Below are 19545 nucleotides of genomic sequence, written 5' to 3' on the forward strand. Positions count from 1 at the left end.
GACTCAACAACTTCATCTGGGTTTGAGACAGTGCACACCAAACTTACAGCAAAGCTTCCTTTGACACAACAATCACTGACCTTCATTCTTAAATTAATGCTTTAAGTGTTACCAACAGATGCTTTAAACATTGCACTGTATGTATTTCCCAGCAGTCAGAGATTACAGATTGCATTGGTCCATAGTCACTGCCAGGAGCTTGCTGTGCCCTTGCTTTACTAATGCAACTTCTTTTCAAGAAGTTTGAAAATAAGCCTACCCTTTGTTGATGACACATGTGCTAGTCATTGGCAAGCCAGCCCTTACTGTATACAGTTTCTGTTTCATTTGAATTGCTCCACTAACAGAAAACATATAATCTTTCTCTTGCTAGAATTCTATCTAGTACAAATGGCTAAAAAAAACCCCCAACCTATGGCATGTGAAGCGTTTGATTCAAACAAATGTCTCATTTTTCCTCAGATCTGTTACACAAATTGGATATTTTGATGAAACTATTTATTTTAGATTGGTGCAGTGAGTTTACAGAAATACTCCTACTTTGCACCCCTCATGTGAAACCATTATTAGCAGTTTCTAAGCAAAATATCTACAGGATCATAGCTTAGTCAAACATTGAAGAACTGAAGTATTATTCCTTCTTCAAGCTGACATGTTTATAAAAGTCAAATATCAACAGAACGGGATTTTTTGAATAGTACTAGAAATGAGCAAAACCTTTAAGGGCACAGAGACCAGGAACAGATATTTATTTTCATCTAATGATTTTGATCTCTCTGAGATTTGCTTTAATGTACAAGTGAGTTCCTTGATGGCACTAAGCAAATTCTAATGGAAAATAGTTTAAAAACCTATAAAAGTTGTTTCAGTTTTTTCTTTGCAAATAAGGAGCAAAGCAAGAAGGCAAAAATAAATTACAAGATTTCAAAATCTCAAATGCTGAAGTAAAATTTCCTCTTTGATCCACCCTTAAGAAAATACTACTTTAAGCTAAGTCCTTGAGGAGACAACTCAACTATAGAGCAGTAACCATTACTCCACAAATTTGAATTGCTGAGAATCGCAGAGTTTTCAATTCCAGATGGTACAAATAACAAAATACCAGTACAAAATGTTTGACATTTCAAATTACGCAAAAGATTATACCAAATTATAAAAATAGACTCCTCAATTACTCTTCAGGGATTGCAATAGGAGGGAGTGCAGTATTGCAAGAGCTGCTGTTGGCATACAATTTTTAATAAGCAATATGTTAAATTACTGGTGGTATTTTCTTTTGGCCTTTGGTGCCAATAAAAGGGCCAGATTTAGAAAATCCACTTTAACCTTGAAACATCAAAAGAGCAAAGCCTAAATTTGCAAATTGATTTCAGGACCTAATGTAGGCTCCTAAACACCTTCATTAATGCAGGCCTAGGGTTTTTTCCTCCGTTGAGGACACAGATTCATCAGGTTATCAAAGCTGGGGTTTTTCCATACTACCTTAAAACATTTTTCCTATTTTAATTTCAGAGTTAATGAAGCAACTATCTTTCCATTAAGGAAAATCAACTCATTAACTAAAATGGTCCAGATTACACATGTATTAAACATTTTAAGTAGTATTTATTGATCTCTATTTTTGCTGAATATTACATCTAATAATACTTCAAAGTTTCATAACATTTTCTAGGCATCAGTGAACAGAGTCCTTTGTATTTAGAGAAAACTAGAATACAAAGTAGAAGGAAATACAAGACAAGTAGTTTTAATAAAACCACAACTTGTGAAAAACCACAACTTTGAGCACTTCTACAAATATCTCTTCATCAGATAGTGGATGATATCCAGCAATATCCTTCCAGATAATCATAGCTCTTTTCCACCTCTGTATCAGTTCTGTCTCACTCATAACACAATTCCATAGAGAAATACAAGCTACAATTTATGCTTCAGGAAACAGAAGGACAAGTGGCACAGAAGAAGAAACATGAGCCACATGTAAGGCTAATAAGAGGAAGGGAGGAAAAGGGGAAGAGAGCACACAGGTCATCCTCTTCTGGGTAAACACAGAGAAGTGAAAAAATCCTCAGAGATGCCCAGATGTATAAGATTTGCATTAGAAGGGCCTTGTTAACTAACCTGCAAAAAAAGAGAGATTCAAAGCCCCAGATTTTCTATCCCACAGTATGGCAATGGACATATATAACTTCCATGAGTTTTCACAGAATTACCCAGGGAGCCAGTGGAACAGATCCTGAAAGAGTAGTCAGCTATTGCTAACAACCACTGTCTAACACAATGCAAAGCCCACCTTCTTAACACACAGGAAAAAACAGAGGCTATACATTAAAGAACATCAAGGGGGATTCTGCAGATTGCAAGGCTGAGGGTGAAACTGTCTTCTTCCTGCAGGGCCACTGAAATAAGAACATTTCTAATTACAACTTTATGTTTTGTAAGTGTTTACAACAAGTAAACACTTATTAACTTTGCGTAGACATGTTGGCACAAAGAATTTGCTTTGAATTTTAGGTGTTGGCAAGAATATACATTCATCCCAGTGAAACAATCTGTTGAATTCTGAGTTAGGCAAGCACAGGAAGGAAACTTTCACTTGTTTACAAAAAGTGCTATAGTGAATGGAGACTGTAAATTGAAAGTTAGACTATGAACCCTTTAAACACAGGAGTTTTTTCAAGCAGTTCTCATTAATTTCATGGAGACGATTCATAAGCAAATGCAGCAGAACCTGGCACCTATAGAATATTTTGTAATTTAAGAAAATAATTTCACCTTTAAAAATAGCAATTTTATACAAACACTAGCCAAGTTTTAGACTTCTTTAAATTACTGACCATGGATGTTTGAGCAAGAACATGCCAGCCTAACAGTAAATTTTTTTGCTTGGTTGGTGTTTTTTTACCTGTTCTTATCCTTGATCTCCATTGTCTCTTTTTCTTTGATATCTTCTTGATAGGAACATGAAGCAGATATTGGATTTATAAATTAGAAAGTTATTTTTTAATCCTTTTTGCTTATCATCTCTTCAGTGGACACCAGAAAGCCCAAGCATGTGAAAGTCAATTCAGTATTCACTCCATCCCTTTTCTGCCCAAGATGTCTCTGTGCATCACCGTTTGCTACTTCTCCAGTTTTCTTTTAAAGCCACTTGCTTATTTGTTCACAGAAGTTCATTCTCTTATAATCAAGAACAGATCTCAGAAAGCAAGGAGGTCTTGTTCAGTTTCTCTAATTTAGCCTGAATTCAGGCTATATTCTTGTGCAATTGATTTCTATTTATCTTCTAGAAAAGGCATGGAATTCTGGAAGCTGATGTTTCTGCTGTCTTCTTTTTTTTTCTGGAAGCAGGCACAGTTGGAAGTGTATCAGTGAAGCCCAAAGTCTGACATGTCTTCTTCATCCCACCTGCTAGAAGATACTTCTTAACATCAGGTCAGGAGTTCTGGAAGAAGGAACACAAGGGAAAAGGGGAGGGTCATTCATGCAGAAAGAGTTGAGCTGAAGGGTATGAAAAAGCCATTTCCTTTGAGGGCATAATTGCAGTTACCAGTATGGAGTGAGTCATGATACTAATTATAAACTGCCTCATGCATTGCTTGTAGGCACACGGAGGGAGAGCTGACACAGAGCAGTGAGGTTTCCTGCTTCTCCTCCAGTTTAATACCATGCAGTCAGCTCGGTGACAAACACGCAGAGCTGCAAGCATGCTGGACTGAATGGGTGTCATGGCTTAATGCCAGCTGGCAACTAAGCACCCAGCAGCTGCTCACTCTCTCCCAGTGGGATGGGGAGCAGAACCAGGGAAAAAGGTAAAATCTGTGGGTTGAGATAAAAACAGCTTAATAAGTGAAAATACTATCATTAATATTAATAAGAGTGAAGTAATGGCAATGCAAAGAAATACAACAAAAAGAGAGCCAGAAATAATATCCGAGAAAGAAAAGTGATGCACGAAACAATTGCTTACCACGCACTGATCAATGCCCAGCCCATCCCTGAGCAGAGATCCATCCCTCATGGCCAGTACATCCCAGTTTATACAGTCAGCCTGACATTCTATGGTCTAGAACATTCCTTCAGCCCCTTTGGGCTTAGCTGCCCTGGCTCTGTTCCCTCCCAGTTTCTTGTGCCGCTCCTTGCTGTCAAAGCACAGAAAACTGAAAAACGTTGATTTAGAGTAAGCAGCAACAAGCAAGTTATCAACATTATTCTCATACTAAATTCAAAACCACAATGCTGTACCAGCTACTAGAAAGAAAATTAACTCTATCCCAGCCAAAACCAGTAAAACTGGCAACTGTTCTAGGATATATATTCCTCTGCACTAGATATTACAGTCTGGATGTAAAACTATGCCATCAAGGAAAGTAACAGGCTGGGCAGAGCTTTCCTGGAGAAGGATTTTGCCCCTCTATTCAAATGGCTTGCAGCTAGGGGAAGAGGCTAACTAGTTTGCACTGACTTTCCACTGGGAGGATTCAAACTCTTCCCAGCTAATCCCCAGTCCCAAGCTATATTGGTCAGCATCTACCCTATGCTACCTTTGGGAACTATTTCCACTGAATTTCTGTAGCACCAGAACAGTGTACAAGTGAAGCAAGGTGTGTGCTGTCAAGCTGCAGAAAACAACATACTTCACTATTAAGTTATTACCCAAGGAAAATAAGTTTTAGAGAGCTGGGAGTCCTGACAATGGTGTTCAATTATTGTTCTGCATCTGTGCAAATGTAAATCCTTCTCTGAGCCTCTGAGAGTGTTGGCAAGTCTTTTCATAATGTGCAGTCCCCCTTCAAACAGCAATGCACAGACATTCCTTCCTGACCCAGAAAGAAAAACAACTGTTGCTAAATTGCAAAATATTAATTAAGCAAAATATTAAGTAAGCATGATACTGAAATACAAATTGTGTGAAAGAAAGGGAAGTAGAATCTGTGGCTTAGATACTGGGGTTTTTTAAATACTTAAGGATTTTACCTACTCATTAAAAAAAATGTTGAAATGTATGACTCCTGAATGCATATTTACTGTGAGAAGCATTATGAAGAATTTAAGTTAACATAATGTTTTTAAGTGGCCTCAATATAAATCTTTCTTTCTGTGGATGCTGAGATGTATATCTACCTTATAAACAAAAGTCTACCCTTAAGTTATACTTAAATAATAAAGACAGAAGCAAAGAGCCTTGCAAATCCAGCCCCATTTTCTCAGATGTGAATGATTTCAAAGAGAGCAAAAGGATTGCAGCCCAGCTGCATAATGGGTTGCAGTTGGAGGGGAGCACTAAGGGAAGCTTTTTGGCTGCAGTGGAAAGCCAGGCTCAAGAGACCCAAGCACTGTGTGTGTACCTATAGAAGATAAGGATAGCTTATACCAGTTCCTCTAAAATGTCATTAGAAAAAAATCACACATGAAAAGCATTTCAAGTTATTTGAGCAGCTTCAATTGCCTTGAGGAACGATAAAGGAAAAATACATTATAATAGAAAGTAATAGAGAGCTAATTATGACTTTAGGAGACAGCCTCTCCATAATTAGTGAGTGACACACTTTCTCAGACTCCATTCTATTTCTAGACTTGGTCTCTCAAAGATTGTCCTTTATTATGTTGCCCCCTTGATATGTTACTTTTCTTGGTACTGACACATGCTTGGAAAACAAATATATCTTCTAAGATTTTTGACAATGACAACTTGTTCAGAAAATTGAGAGGTCCCAATTACCTAAAAACACCCTAAAATTATTGATACAATAAATACTTTGCTTAGCAGAAAAGCACATTCTAGCACAGTGTGAACTGACATCTCTACACCAGCAAATAATTCCAGTAGTCCTCGAAGGTGCTTGGTCTTGCCAGCATAGATGTGACCAAAAGTTTGGTACCAGATCACATTACAATCCTAGAAAGATTTCAACACAGTCATGTCTATGTTGTCTCCCATGGAAAGAAAGACAGCCAACTTGGCTGGCAGATACCAGATACAGATTTATCCTGGTACACTTAACTTACTGACCTTACACTTCCCCAGTGCCTGAGCTGGTCATACAGGTTACCTTATACTTTTATATGATACTGAGCTGCAGCATCTGAGAACAGTCTCTAATTGAATTTATTGCTATAGCCAACCATAAATCTCTCCTGGAGGAGAAAAAAGCCAGTTACAATCAATACCTATGCCAAATTTCTGCTGTGAAATTTATTACCTTTTAGGATAAAACACCCTTGCTGGAGGATTTTATGTGTGTCTTTAATTGAATTTTGGGGGAGGAGGTTTAGCAGTCAAAGTGCAAAAAAATCTTCAACTTTGTGGATGCCTGTGATTAGTTGTAGGTAGGAACCACAGGTATAGCTACACAAATACCTAATTTTGCCTCCAAACCAGGTGGATATGTGTATATATATATATATTCTGCTACAGAAATTTTTGTTTTAAAAAACATTTGTGGTTGTCTGACTATCTATCTATTCACTCCTCTCCCATCCTAATTAATATTAGGATCAGTCTAAATGAAATACACTGAGTTTCTTTCGACATTGATAATGCCTAAATCAAAATTCTTAAGTCCATCCAGCAGCATAGGAAAAAAATACAGAACCATCAGAATTACTGAACACCATCCAAAGTTTTGAGTAGGAAATTTGTGGACAAAATACTGCAGCAGCTAATGCTTAATTTATGTTTCAGACAGTCTAAAAGCACAAATTGTTCCTGTCAACACACAACTTTTACTAGCTGAGTTCAAAATGAATTTCTATCAAATTCAGGACCATCACACAACTGCAGGTACCACACAAATGTAAAGACTTGCTTCTCAGAGATACCTGTTCAGCAGAAATTTGAGACAGACCTGATACAGTGAAATACAATAATGTGACAGCAAGCTATAAAAGCTGGAAATAAAGTAGATATGCCCTTAGTATGTTAATTGTCTAGACATTTTGGTGTAACAACTTCAACTGCAATGAGTAGTCCACAGCATCAGCAGATAGGAATCAATGCCATCAGCAAAATATATGGCTCTGCATTTATATTGTTGTGAATTACGGGAGCTTTCATGCTTTATCACATAGAATTTTAAGATTAAAAATATACTGAAAGTGTTCCAAAATGCCAATACTTTAATAATAATTATAGAGTTGATAATATTAATGCTACAAATTCTATATCATGAATGCTATTCATATTAAAATCAATAAAAATGCTGTGCCCTTGTTGATTTTTATATAGAGAAGAGAGTGCTTGCAGCTGTAACAGTGATCCTTTTTCTAGAGTGTGATGAATTCGATGCATTTGCACAGTAGGCATTGTTGCTTTTTGATGAGACACCACAAACATACATACAAGGATAAAAATATTTAACAGATGAAAATCAGGACAGATGCTGCAGTCAGTTTTTGAAGCAAGTATTACTAGTACCTACCCTTTCCAAGGCCAAGAAGAGGAAGCAGTTATTCCTCTTAGGACCAGCACCAGTTATTCTTCTTAGGATGGCCATGAGCTGTCAGTGTGCTCCCACAGCCCAGAGAGCCAAACGTGTCCTGGACTGCATCCATGGTGGGCAGCAGGGCCAGGGAGGGGATTCTGCCCCTCTGCTCTGCTCAGAGCCCACCTGCAGGGCTGCACCAGCTCTGGGGCACCAGCACAGGGAGGACATGAATCTGTTGGAGTGAATACAGTGGAGACCATCAAGATTATTAGAGGGATGGTGCACCTCCCTACAAAGAAAGGCTGAGAGAATTGGAATTGTTCAGCCTGGAAAAGGGAAGGCTTCATGGTGTCCTAATTGTGGCCTAAAGGAAGCCTACAAGAAATGTGGAGAGGGGCTTTTACAAGAGCCTGTAGAGACAGGACAAGAGAGAATAGATTCAAATGGAAGAGTAGCTGTAGATAAGAACCTCTGAAGAGATTTCTTTACTGTGAGGGTGGTGAGGCACAGAAACTGTGGATGCTCCATCTCTGGATGCCTTCAAGGCAAAATTGGATGGGGCCTTGAGCAACTTAGTCTAGTGGAAGGTGTCCCTGACCATGGCCAGAGGTTGGAAATGGATGATCTTAAAGGTCTCTTCCAACCCAGAACATTCTGTGTTCCCATGATCTACAGCAAGGTTTTGTAGTTCCCTCAAGATGAGTGAAGGCCCTGTCCTTCTTCTTGCCAGCATGGCAGTCATCTGACCATCACTGAAATGTATTCTTTGTGAAAACTTCTTTACTATTAAAGGAAAGAAGACAGCCTCCAACAGCAATCAATGAAGGCACAAAGGTAAGTAGTAGTTCTGGTGTGGATGCATTTGTAGAATATACTGGAAAAGATTTCAGAGTTGCCTGAGCAAACAGAGTAGCCACTAGCTCCAAAACCAGAAGCAGCCTGGTGCTAGCAATCCGGCACTGCAGCAAGCAGAGCTGACAGCCCTGTTGTTCTCAAGATTAATCCAGTATCTCTTCACAGCTCAATGCTGCACGAATACATCAGCTGACCATTATCTTAAGCCATGGAATTGAGGAAATTTGTGTCAGACTTGAAAAAACTAATTAACTGAAACAAAAAATAGGTCTCGTACCAACTTTATCTGTTTCTTTCTTACAGGAACAAAAACAACACAATTCTTAAAATGTAAATGTGCTTAACACAAGACCTACCATACTTCACCTATGGAAAAGGTGACTGAAGAAGTATGATTACATGCAACATCAGGAAAATTCTAAAAATTACTTGGAATAGTAATAATAAGTTTGATTCTATGGTATTCAAATGACCTCACAGTAACCATCTGGGACTATGTGGTTGAATTATGCATAAAGAATGCTTTCATCAAATTCTGATGAAGTAAACTCAGATACCAAATGACAATATCTCAAAGTGATTTCTCAACAATGCATAGCAGCTGAAGGAAAAGTTTTAAAAAACCTACAAAACTAGAAGAAAGAGCCATGTGGTTAAGACCTCACTGCTGTTTTCCAGAAATGTGGGGATTTTAAGACCTTTTCTCTGAAATGAATGCCATAAAAAAGGACAAGCAGAAGGAGAACTATTTTGGCTTATTTTGGTTCTGAATCTTTTAATGGGCTTTCCAATGAAATGGGAAACTGACACTGCCCATGAACCATAATACAGAAGCCTAAAGAGCACTGCAGTCACAAAGATATAAACAATGGGCTATTAGGCCGAGGAAAAAATAGCGTATGAATTATGACTTGACTGCAGAATATGATCCCTTTAGAGATACACAGCTTACTAGATAAGCTTTTCTTGCTCTAAAGACACTAAGTCTGAGCTGAACACTAATTTCTATTGTCTGAACCAACCACCATGGCAACACACTGTTCTGTCCAAACTGGCCAGTGCAAGAATTTATGAATTTTCCAACAGCAGGGTGTCAGTCTCACAAATCTCTGATGAGAAACCAATTGAAGGACAAGATAGGAACTGAGCCCTTATACTGAAAATACTAAAAATTCAGAATAATTATATAGTTTTTGTTGAACTCAGTCTCTGTAAATGATATAGAGCTGGAAGGAAAAGTAGTTGATCAAGTGCTCTGAAAATACAATTCCATAAGAAGGAAAGGAACTGAGTACTTTTGCAGATTTCCTTGTCTCTCTTTTTTTTTTTTAATTTAGATTTTTTTTTTATTTAGCTAAAATAAATCTCCTTCAAGCACGTTTCTTCAAAAGTAACCTGGAAAATTCACACCTTAATTATTGTTTTGTGACATTACTAGTGGCTGAAATATCAGGAAAACCAAACACCCTTCTTGGTTGCTTAAGGGCACTGTACTGTGCTGTACACAGAAAACCATTATAACAGATACATGTTATATGTACTTCAGAGTGCATCTGAAGTACACTTTGCAGATAAGCACTTAAATTGAAACAATAACTGAACTTATTCCAAAGATGAACTTAGAATAGTTATATACTATAAGGTCAGTTATGCCCTAAATGCTGAATACCTAATCTTGGTATCCAAATTCCTTGTGCATTGCCTCCTGCACTGTAAGCTAACAGGCAGTTCAGGCTTATGTATACTGAACTATACCAAATAAGAATACTTGATTTACTTAGTTTAGATGTACACAAATAACTCTTTGTTTACATTCAAGTGTTTAAAGCAGAAAAAAATACACTTGGGAAATGTTATTACTTACTAAATAAATCAAACTCCAAGTAATTATAACAAGTAATCCACATATATGGAAAGTTATCCTTTCACACATTGTGTCTAAAATTATTTTTGTTTTTACCCTTAAGTGAAGGGTTTGGCTATGTCCAAACATTGTTACTGATCTAACTTCAACATTTCAATGAAAGATAGAAGGGTTCAGATCTTGAAAAAAATTATCTTCAATGAAAAAAATTATTTGAAGTTTGACTTAGGCATTACTGTTCCCTGAATGCCATCAGTATGATAGGTGGCATCACTGCTTTCTCTGGCCTAGCATCTTCCCCTGCGGTCACTTTGCAGCACAGATGGCCAGGAAGTAAATATGCCTGATGATAAGAGTAGTTGTGGTTTTAGTTGGATATTCTGTCTTCTAAGGACAGTTTGGTATCAGGGTTGTGAGGGGGAGTTTTTTGTTGTGGTTTGTTTTGTTTTGTTTTGTTTTTGGGGGGTTTTGGTGTTGTTTTTTTTTCTTTTTGCTTTCACCAAATGAATATCTATTATTATATGGAAGTTCCTCCTTTTGTTTACAGTTATTTGAATTCAGGAAAGATTGATAGTCACAAAGATACTAAAAAGCCACAAAACCACTAACCTATATCAGATATACATAAATGTGATTGATTGATTTATTGATAGATTGTATAAATGTGTTTTGCAGTATCTCATTTGTTAAAGTTTGACTTAGATGGAAATTCTTAGACTACAACTCAGAAATCTGCATTTGGCTGACAAAAGCCTTATGAGAGAATTTCGTGTCTACAGTTACAGTATATTCCCAATACTTTCATGGAGGGGAAAATATTAACAATTCTCAAGGGAGCATTTATGAAGGCAAATCTTCTCCTAATACTTCTCCTGGCCTCAATTATTCTTGTGAAGAACCTTTCTTTACATTGGGTTACTGGAAAGCTTATGATGAGGTAATCTTGATGACATCATGAGCCTGCCAAGTCAGTCTGTCCTTCGGGAGGGATGAGATATGTAGACAGCCCCAGTTGGAGGGATCTCCAGGTGAGACAAATGTGTATTGCTGACAGAAATACCTCTGACAAAACTGAGCTCTGATTCATCTTATAAGGACTGCAGTTTTGGACTGCAGGCTGTGTGCAGTGCACTTGATCACTGAACAAGGCATCTCCTACCCTGCAATAGCTTTCAAATATATCTGGGTACAATTTGAGATATGGCCTTTTTACTTAGACAGCCTCATTCTCAAACTAGTATAGAGCAAGGTAGCAAAAGCAAGTAGCATTCCCTGATATTTTTAGCATTCAACATGGCAACCAAGATGATATGGCTAGTAGGAAAAAAGGTGCAGAAACTGAAATTCCCTAACTGAGGTAGGAATTAAAGTTAATTTACTCTAATTGGAAGTAATTCGATCATTTCTGAAATTGCCATTTTTGTAGGAAATATTTTTAATGAATCAGAGATTAGTACTTTATAATGGGAAAAAGAGTTCTGGGCAGTTACAGATCCTCTGTGCATTGTGAGTGGTGCAGTCATGCATCCCAGATCTGCTAAATGTAGGCTATAAACCAAATATTAATAGATACATTAAGGACAAAACACCTTGATGTGCTCTCCTGAAACAGAAACTCACTATTGTTCAGTCAACTGGCAGAGAATTTCAATGTTGATGTTGGTGGTTTTGTTCTGTTTCCTTGCACCCGAGCGTACCACAAGACTGTTCAGCTCAAGGTAGAAGAGCAAATCACATCAGTTTTGCCTTGCACCCAGACTTTCCACAGGACTCTCTGACTTAGGCCAGGGAGCAAAATATTTTGCAACAACTGTTTGTTTGATACAGTAGCACTGTAGTACCAAATCTAGCATAAAGGCCCTTAATCTGCAACTATTAGAAGGAATCACATAATTCAGAACCTACAGAGACATCACAGCCACCTGAACAAATAGACCATACCTATGCAGAGAGGAGAGAAAACAAAACATTACTTTGGATCAGGCTGATCCTGACCTATGGAAAAAGTGTATCAATGCTCCCTTTTTTGCCCAGTTGGTGATGCTGTTTGATGCACCCTGGGATGGCCGTTGCCCTCCTGTCTGCCAGGGCTCACTGCTGACTCCCACTGAGCTGCTGCTCACCACGAACCCCAGATCCCTCTCTGCTGGGCTGCTCTCCAGCCCAGGTTTGTACATGTGCCTGTCATTACCTGGGTGCAGAAACTGGCTTATCAGACACACACTGTGCCCAAGGTCATAACCAGGCTAGATCTGGGTCATGTGTCCAGGGGGTAGCCCTTCTCCCAGGCCTCTGTGCCCACTATCCCAGTGATCTTGAGAGATTTGCAGGAACTTTGAAGAAACAGGGGTATGTTTTAGGTCAAAAGACCTAAAATAATGACGGTCACATTGTGTAAAAATGGTACTGCTTTAACACAAACCTCCTAGCACAGACTTAACCCTGAATGTCTCCATGACTGGTGTTAAGGAGAGAGCCAGGTCGATGAGTAAGAAGTGGAGAATATTTTGCAGGCTATAGTCTTTCTCCAAAACAATTCCACATGGTAAACAGCCAAACTTCGCTGCAAAGGACAGGGAGCTGTGTCAGAAACAGACACAAGAATGAGATCAGCTCTGATGAGTTCTGTTCATATACCTGGCAAAGGGTATTCAGACCAACAGAAATACTTCTGAGGCATTTGTTGCATTGCTAATATATATATATATTTTTTTTTTATTTTTTTCTAGTTACTGGTGGTAATTTTAAAAAAAATCCTCTTTCTCTTCATTTCCTCCAATTTCTTAATAAAAAAATCAGGAAGGTATTTTTATGATCACTATCTACTTGTACAAGTGTGGACAGGGTTTGACAGACATGACCAGAAGTGTTTTTTTCTTTATGTCATTTGTCAGCCACAATTGATGACAAATGGCATGGCATTTTCTGTCTATGACTAGTATGCTTTTAAGCAGTGAATCCATCTGTATTAATTTCTACTTGATAAGTGGGGGGAGCTTGTCTCTAAACTGGGCACATTATGGTGAAAGCTTTCAGCTAGGAATGCCAAATGTTGCAGAAGCAAGGAGATGAACACAGATCTGGGTTGATACAGCATACCAAGACAGTGCAGAGGAAATATTTTAAAAGCTGAGACTACCCAAGTAATTTACAGATGCTACCAAGTGTCGAAAACACTGAAATGTCACCTGTTTATGTAGCAGGTGCCACTCATGACAGCAACTGTTGTTGAAAACTTCTTTAAAACTCTGCCAAGATTTGCTGTGCCCATGATTTGACACCACATCCTTCTCTTCCATTGCTTCACAACATACCCAATTCTACATAGGACTTTCTAGAGGGACATTTTAATGCCCTTTTTTCTTCCCCCTCACAATCAAAAATGCTAAAAAGGTGGCCTAATACTGAAAGAAAATGACTGAAGGTCTGAACATGGACTTTTCAATACATCAAACAGCTATAACATTATTCATAGAGAGCTATATTAAACATCAGGTGCTGCATATATAAATAAAGCTGCATTCATGAGTGTATGCAGAGTGTTTTGAACTACTTGATTAAACTGCACCTTATTAGTGAAAATTATGATTAATGATGAGCTTATAACAACAAAGCTCTCTCTGCAAGCAGTACAATAAAAAGAAAGAAATGAGAAGCACACTTTAGATTGCAGTTGCTATGCTAAGAATTAATAAATGAAGCCATGCTGAAAGGGTATGCGGAAGATTTTTATATTATAGAGTTTAGGTTGACAAAAAACCAGTGCAATTTGTTCTATTATTTTTGGCATTTTTTAAGAAAACAGTAAGACTTCATTGTTACTTGGATTTTACAACATGAGAGAGATGCCAAAGATCAGGATAAAGGGTCAAGCAGGAGGCCCTGGGATAAATACACTTAAGGGAGTCTAAGCAATTTTGTTCCTCCATTATGTTCCACAAATTAAGCTGGTGGCTTTTCCATCCAGCTATAACATTAATCCATTAGCTGAAGAGACGACAGGCTCCTTCTCATTTTTTATTTATAAAACAGGGCATGCACAACTTATCTGACATCATCCTTGTCACAGCTAATGAGAAACTGCAATAAATCCATCTTTATGGATCTCTCACACAAGATACGAAAAATCTCATATCCATTTTTCTGTGGTAGGGAAGGGCTTGCTAACCTACACAACTAAATAGATTATTGTATATGATTGTGTAGGTCCCAAAGGGATGAGCTTTCCACACAACTACTGCTGTTTGAGGGATGTCTCTGTGTCCATATACGTACATTGCATAAACATCAAACAACAAGCATGAGTCAAAAAGATGTTTTTACCATTGACAGGAGTAACCAAAACAAACCAGAAATCAATTTAAACAATTTAAGTTCTCCAGCTCTTAAATCTGCTTCACTGTGGTGGGTCCACAGCATTAGGCTGAGATCCTGACTGGCACAGGGTGGGGAAACACAAGCCAATGCCAAGATCCAGGGAAGCATTTCCAACACCAGTCCAATACGAGCATGAAGGTAGTGAGCTGAAAACTGCTGGCACCCGGAATGAGGCTCTACATCACTCTATAGTGCAAAAATCATCCTCCAGTGCACATCTTGCTCTCTCTCCTACACATGGAGAGACAGAGAGACTAGACAGAGAGCCTGGCTCAGAACATGCGGGCAGGAGCTTGGCTGCACCTCTGAGCACAGAGAGCTAAGGACGTGAGCAGAATTTAGTTCCCTACCTCTTATTTAGCAGTACATCTGTGGCCTGGAGAGTAGGAGAAATGCAAGGTGCTGCCATAGCATTGGGGCAGGCTGGGGACACTGCTGTTACAAAAAACCTCATGGGAGCTGGTCAGAAGTGGTGGTTTGTGTAGGAATTGTCCTGGTATGAAGACAAACAATAATATGGAGGGAGAAATTTGAGAAGGAAGGGGAAGGTTTACAGGAGGCATTTCATGGGGAAAATGCAGGTAGCACACACAAGGATTGAGGGCACAATCCTGAAATTCCCCTTCTCTCCCAGCAGGTCTCCAGACATCTGACATTAGCAATTTCTTTCTTAGTGTGAATAATTTTATGGGGCAGGATTTGACAACAGCTGGTGTTTTCTTGTAAAGAGCATCAGACCACTCTGAAGGAACTATCACATTCCCCAGGATCTCAGTTTACATCATTTAAAAACTGACAATAATTTTGCTGTTACCTCTGCAGAGCTCCACATTGCATCATATATGACTAACAAAGAGATAGGTAAATTATCCTCTCCTAAAATGAGAAAAAGTACAAGCTATTCCTTTTGCTTCACTGAAGCTTTAATTAAAATTGTGCGGTGGTTTAATCCCAGCTGGCAATTTGGTACCTCACAGATGCTTTGCTCACCCATCTTCCCCCAGTGGGATGAGGAGGAGAATCAGAAAGAAGGTGAAACCCATTGGTTGAGATGCAAATAGGTTAAAAAATGTAATTAAACAGCAATAACAATAGCAATAACAATAATAACAATAATATTCATGCAAAGGAATACAACAAAAAGAGAGACAGAAACAAAGCCCAAGTGAAACAAGTGATGCACAACACAGTTGCTGACAATTGCCCAGCCCATCCCTGGGCAGCAGCAACCAGCCCCTCCCACCAGCTTATATACTGCACATGACATTCTGTGGTATGGAATATCCATCCTTTTGCTAGTTTGGCTCAGCTGTCCTTGCTTTGTGCTGCCTCCCAGCTTCCAGTGCACCTCCTTGTTGGCAGAGCAAGGGAAACTGAAATGTCCTTGATTTAGAGCAGGCACTACTTAGCAACAACTACATCAGTGTGTTATCAACATCATTCTCATACTAAATCCAAAACACAGCACTGTGCCAGCTACCAGGAAGAAAATTAACTCTATCCCAAACAGCAATTGAAACACTAACATTGTTTCCCTCATGGGAAACCAGAGTGACCTTTGCTATTTTCCACCAGCTGTCATATCTGAAATAGGTGGTGATTGGTATATGCAGCCAGCTGTAACATTCTCCTGTAAGAAAAAAGAAACCAAACCTCACCACTGAGAGGGGCCTGAGACACATTCATGCCCTCCTGTGAGGTCACCAGAGGAGATCAAAACACCTGCCCCATTCTCTCATGAGTATTATCATCACCCATCAGAAATAATGCCTTATTTTGGGTTCACCTGGGTGGAGAAAGTTTCTACAGGTAATTTTAGGGAAGACAACTAAGCTTCATTTATTTCTAGTCTGATCTTCATGGCCACATATTTTTTTGCACATGAACACATGAAGGTCTTCACAGACAATGTGAAACCTTCCTTTCTCACAGCTCTGGTGTACCTCTATCACAACCAACAACTTGCTAAAAGTTTCAAACAATGACCATCCTCTGCTAAACTGATCAAAAAGAAGACAAAAAATGCTAATGAACTAGATCATCCCATTTAAAGATTTAGCTCAAGACTGCTAAAGTGCAAATATATCCATTAAATACACATTTAGAAGAAAAATGCCAACCTACTGTACCAAATAATTGTATGAGCTGTTATATTTCTCAGCTGAGGCAGAAATAATTGCTTAATAATTGTGTGTATAACAAAAATATTGCTGAGTGAATTAACACTTTTTTCAAAAAAGACTAGATCTTCCAAAAAATCAAATATTTCAAAATATGACATGCATGTTTTCAATTCTGCGTGTTATTCCAGGGGATGATACATACTGAGCAACGAGACACTGTTTAAACTCTTCAATAAAGTGCTCTTTTGCCTTACAAAGCCTACACTTTTGTATATTTTAACATAAAAAGTAATACAGTATTTTAGAAACTCTGCTTTTGAGAGCAGGATCCAAGGGCCCCCAAAAATTTGAAGTCAGTGAACATGGGCTAGTTTTAGAAATGTGATATATCAGGTTTTTTCTGGAAGCCATTGTGCTTCCATTAACGGAAAGAAAATATGGTCCAAACCTGAGAATCTAGGTCCTCTGTATTATACTTTATAAATCTGTGCCTGTTGCCTCGGAGGTCATAAAAAACTCCCATCTAAGAAACAGGAAAACAATCAAGAAAGAAGGACAGAGAAACAAAAGGTTTTTGAGTTGGCCCCAGAAGCACCAAACTCACCCCAGTGTAATTCTGCTGAAAACAATAGAAGTACACAGGAGCTGAAATTTTCCCACTGTCTTTACACAACAGTAAGCAGCCTGTAAAACTATTTTATCCAATAGTCCTGCACATTTTCAGTAAGTGAACAGAACTTTTCTATGTAGGACTGAGGGTGTTTTAAAAATTTTTGTATTCTTGCAAATGATTACTTTTTTAATCTTTGGAAATCCTGTTTCCAACCAGAAATTCTGTTTGGTGTTGAGAGGGTGACAATCCTGACACAGAGGAGGAAGGGACAGGAATGAACACTGACAATACCAAGCCTCAGCATTCACAATCACTGCCAGAGCACTCCCTAGGTAACAGTAATTTGCTATAAGCTCATTAAGGGATGAATTTGGCTTCTTATAATTCAGTTTCTGATAGCAAGCAATAAGAAGTTGTTTTGCAAATAGACAGCTGATGGAGCTCTTATACCTCTGGGAATACAAGGTGAGGGCAACTTCCAAAGCAATGATGGTAAAACTTCCCTCTGGTTTCCTTGGTGTAGGGGAAGCTCCTACATCCCCACCGAGGTGATCAGTGTGGTGGGGCAGAAGTGCATTACCTTGCAGCCCTCAGCATCAGGAGCTGCAGCTCTGCCAGGGCCCAAAAGAGATGCACAAAAGAAGGCTCTTCCTTGCAACAGCTGCCCACCCTCCTGAGCAGGCCCACACAGGCTGCTCGTCACCATCACCCCGCTGTCACCTCCCCGACACCGACGCTGCAGGGAGATCTCCCGGCAGTTTCTGCAGGAGCTGCATTAAGCACCAAGGTGCAGCCACAGAGGACGTCTAATAGATAGATGATATTCTCTGGCTTAAAGCAAATCACCACAGCTTTATGCAGTACTTAGATGAAAGCAAAATTAATATTCTCATGAAATAACAAGGAAATACTCACTACTTGCATTTCTTTCGCTCTGCTGATATGTGTAGTTTTGCCTACAATAAAAAATTTTGTCTGATTACAAAAAAAATTGCTGAGAAATGCAGTGCAGTAAACTTGCCCTAGCCCTGCTTTTTCTCTTGTTTTTAAAGCAGGATCATTACTAGATCATTAGGGCATATGCAAAATAAAAAGCAGCAAATAATTTGGGAAAGAGAAAGACATTGGATTTCTGTAAGAATAAGGCTTATTTTTAAAAATATATACATCTACTTTAGCTAGCAACAGTCCAAAGATAGGAAAGTGCACATTCCTTTGAGTAATAAATCATACTTGGAAGTCTCTTTGGGAGAGCTATGTTAAGAGCTAGTCTCCTGATAGTAACACACAGAGCCATTGAAATTTCATAAGCTTTCTTTCAACTGCATACATGAGAAAAAAATTAAAATAAAGTGCTTGGCATGAAGTAAGTTTGTACAGCAAATAATTCTAGGCAGTGTGAAAAAATGCATTGTGCATCCCTGTGCTTGAAGGCAGAGCTGAAATTCAGCAAGAGGCCTCTGCACAGGGAGGGTGGTGCTGCAGCAATCTGCCAGCACATCTATAGAGCAGAGCCCAGATAAGCCATCAGGAAAGGAGCATAAGCTCATGTGCACAGTCCTACTCTTCACCCACCCTACCAACACACTGCAGCCTGTGAATCACTCAAAAACCCCGTAGAGACAGAGACAATACAGTTATTTGCTTAAATACACGATGAAATGAGTCACAGTTAATGCTTTCTCCATCTGTAAGTGCTAAAAGCATCAGGATACCAATAAAACATCTCCCACAAACAACTGCAGTGACCACAGGATCTGCTGTCGAGCTCATACTTACATCACGGCATCAGCTGGGACAAAGCTCGGCATTTAACTATTTCTTCATAAGCTGCTTCCACATGCTTGTCTGCTCATTGTGCCATTCCTTCCATTGATTGCTTTTGTTTGGCAGCATCTGGGCTGCAAAATGATCCTTTGCCCCCTCTTTTGCAAAATCAGCAGGCTGCGGAGGGATGCGTGACCACTGCTGCAGCCGATGTATCCAAACAGCCCAATGCAGCAGAGGCTTTAGCTCCCCCTTCCCAGCCTGGGTTTTTTCTTTCTTTGTCTGTGTGGGGCTTTTTTTAAAGAGATATGGTCCTGACTAACCTCAGGTTTCAGGAGCACAATACAAGCTCCAGGCATGGACCAGTCAAACAGATGTGGAAGGATACCAAGACAGAAGGCCAAAATAATACCATTTTAAGGGATGTAACTCAAGGTGTAACAAGTATTTGAACCGATTCCTGTAACAGATCAAACTTTGTGATTGGTTCTGTTTAATTCCAATTTTTCTTGACATTTT

The 19545-nt window shown here is 39.0% G+C and overlaps 1 long non-coding RNA gene across 2 annotated transcripts; it reads right to left on the reverse strand.

Annotated features, from left to right (window-relative positions):
• Positions 1-481: 481 nt before the first annotated feature.
• On the reverse strand, positions 482-19270 carry LOC136553361 (uncharacterized). Of its 2 annotated transcripts, XR_010783145.1 has the most exons (3): positions 19039-19270; positions 18175-18215; positions 482-3445 (listed from the first exon to the last, which is right to left on the reverse strand). It is a non-coding gene; the product is annotated as an uncharacterized lncRNA (long non-coding RNA). The 2 variants fall into 2 exon arrangements; XR_010783144.1 differs by lacking the exon at positions 18175-18215.
• Between the last annotated feature and the right edge of the window lie 275 nt (positions 19271-19545).

Source organism: Molothrus aeneus, chromosome 2, assembly GCF_037042795.1.
Source record: "Molothrus aeneus isolate 106 chromosome 2, BPBGC_Maene_1.0, whole genome shotgun sequence".
NCBI classification, from domain to species: Eukaryota; Metazoa; Chordata; class Aves; order Passeriformes; family Icteridae; genus Molothrus; species Molothrus aeneus.